Genomic DNA, 2817 nt, shown 5'->3' on the forward strand with positions numbered 1-2817 from the left:
TTCCTATTTCCTCCTCATTTATTTTGTCTTGTGGGTTTTTTTCCTGCTCCTTTGCCTGCATGGGGTTTCTTTGTTTCCTCATGGTTGTCCAAGCTTTTGGGGTTGCTTGTCCTGGTGATAGAGGTGTTTATAGAAGACTGTCCAAGCCTCAGACTAATGTCCAAGTATTGGATTAAACGAATATTCAGTATTTCTGAAGGCTGGGAAGTCCAACACGAAGGAACAGGCAGAGCCAGCGTCTGGGGAGAGCTGGCTCCTGGTTCAACAGACGGCCATCTTCTCACTGTGTGATAGAAAGCACGTGGGAGCTCCCTGGGATCTCTCTCTCTTTCTCTTTTTTTAATATATGGACCCTGGTAGCCCGGTGTGGCCTCCAGAACCCACCTCGCCCTCCTGCCAGTCGCCGGTTGGGGTCTACATCGCCCCCAACTCCCGACAGTTCCCAGGGCGCCTGGACCGCTGAGTCAGACGCCAGCACATGCACAGTTCGCACCCACGCACCTGCCGTCAATCATGAGGCCCTCCCCACCTGACGGAGAGCGCCTCCCCTAACCCTTCAAGCAGTATTCCCGAGTCTCAGGAAAGCATTTTTAAAGGCCAGGTGAGGGAGGGGAGTCAGAGGTTATGTAATCAGCATAATTCTCTGATTGGTTGGTGGTGAGGTAACAGGGCAGTGCCACAGGCATTAACATTATCAATCCTTGGGCTCCAGGAGGCCTACAGGCTCTGTCCTCATGGTCATCAAGTAGTTAATGTTTTCCCTTTGGTGGGGGTTTTATTGTCTGTAAAGCAACTCTGGAAATGTGCATCACATACTGTTATCCAAGTACTTAAGAGAGAAACTAAACCACAGGATGTGGGGGAGGGGTCTGTCCCAGGAAGGCCCCATAGGGTTCTGCTTGGTTACAATTATACTTGTATGGATACATATAACCAAAGATAATAAATTATATAAAAAGAAAATGCATAAAACTGCTTTTCCTCAGGCTTATGATTGAACAATCCCTGACTATAATTCACCACATTAAGATATTAAAAGAGGAAAACAATATGTTTATTTCAGTGAGGTGCAGGGGAAGCATTTGATAAAGCTCAACCTAAATTCATGATTTAAGAAAACCTCTTAATAATTCAGGAATAGATGAGAACATCATTAATCTGATAAAAATATCTTTGAAAACAAAACATCAGACACTGCTGAGCCCCCATCCATCTTCCACCAGCCACTCTGGACATAAACATCTAGTCATGAATGAAAATAAGCTGAATCAGAAGCCAAACTGGTCAAGCCGGCTGAGCGGTGTGATGCCATGCCAGGCTGCATGACGTCTACAACTGAGCAAGGAGCTGAGTTACCCAATGGGGAGGGTAATCTCTCAGTTACTTATAAAAATGTTGTAAGAAGCTGTATGCCATTTTGAAGGGTCATCTCAAGTATTGAATTAAAGACAGAGGGTGCTGAACAGAACAACAGATGACTTGTGAAGAGAGGAATTTGAGACCAAGCTTAGAGTGCATCTACAATGATGTACTGTCTCTTTTGGAAGAGTTCTTGATCCCAATGCTGTTCAAGCAGAGAGCAAACTCTTCTATTTGAAAATGAAAGGCGGCTACTACCACTACATGGCTGAGGTTGCCACTGGTGACAAGAAAGGGACTGTGGATCAGACATAAGCATACCAAGAAGCTTTTGAAATCAGCAAAAAGGAAATGTAATGGACTCATCCTATCAGGTGGATCTGGTCCTCAATTTCCCAGTGTTCTATTTTGAGATCTGAATTCCTCTGAGAAAGCCTGCTTTCTTTCAAAAACAGCTTTGGATGAAACCATTGCTGAACTTGGTACATTAAGTGAAGAGTCATACAAAGACAGGAGACTAATAATGCAACGACTGAGAGACAACTTGACATTGTGCACATCAGGTACCCAAGGAGACAAAGCTGAAGCAGGAGAAAGTCGGGAAAATTAATCAACCTTTCAACTTTTGTCTGTGTTATCCTAAAATTTACAGAAGACCATTCTCATCCAAGCTGTCCAACAGATAGGTTTTTTTTTATGCTTTGTGACAGGATTATATTACTTCTATTTGAATTTCTTTCTCATGTGGTTTTTATGTTTAATACTAGAAGAGAAATGTCAGTTAGCATTTAGGGACTTAGATCTGTTTTCATTATGAGGTGCTCAATATGGGGATGTGGAATTTTTATGCAAGTTATTAATGCTTGGCATAGTACTTTTGGTACGCTGTGGCTTGACAAGGGCCAGAATTAAAACTGTTTCCATGTCTAAGCAAAGAAAACTGCCTAGTGGAAAATAAAAGGGGTAAATTGTTCTAGTCAGTGGTGTAGTTATTGTAGGTCCTTTAAGATTTAGAGCTTAAGGCTGTAGTAGAAATATATATACCAATGGATATTATATGTTGAACCAAGTGTATCTGTGGAATACACAATCTCAATTTGCACATTTTTGACTGCAGCTACAGAACTGTTCCTTTAGAAATTGTATGCCAGTTTGCTTTGGATAAGGGCAGAAATGGTTCATATTCCATAATTTGTAAAGTTACCTGCTTTTCACTTTCATTATTTTTGCTACACTTATTTCTATCTAAATGTTTTAGGCAACCTAAGAACACATGTACGATTAAAGATGTAGCAAAAATGAATTTTCTAATATCCATTACTTTATATATAACAATCACAGTAGTAAAACAAACAAGAGATTTATTTAACATTTTTTAGGTTTTTTCATTTTTGTGTTGTACATGCATGACTGTAGAAGAAGTTAACAGAAAAATAACTTGAGATGATGGATACATTT

At 40.8% G+C, this 2817-nt stretch overlaps 1 pseudogene; it reads left to right on the forward strand.

Moving 5' to 3' along the window:
• Positions 1–1280: 1280 nt before the first annotated feature.
• Positions 1281–1969, forward strand: LOC130845793 (14-3-3 protein zeta/delta-like; annotated as a pseudogene).
• The last annotated feature ends 848 nt before the right edge of the window (positions 1970–2817 follow it).

This window comes from Hippopotamus amphibius, chromosome 2 (genome assembly GCF_030028045.1).
Source record: "Hippopotamus amphibius kiboko isolate mHipAmp2 chromosome 2, mHipAmp2.hap2, whole genome shotgun sequence".
NCBI classification, from domain to species: domain Eukaryota; kingdom Metazoa; phylum Chordata; class Mammalia; order Artiodactyla; family Hippopotamidae; genus Hippopotamus; species Hippopotamus amphibius.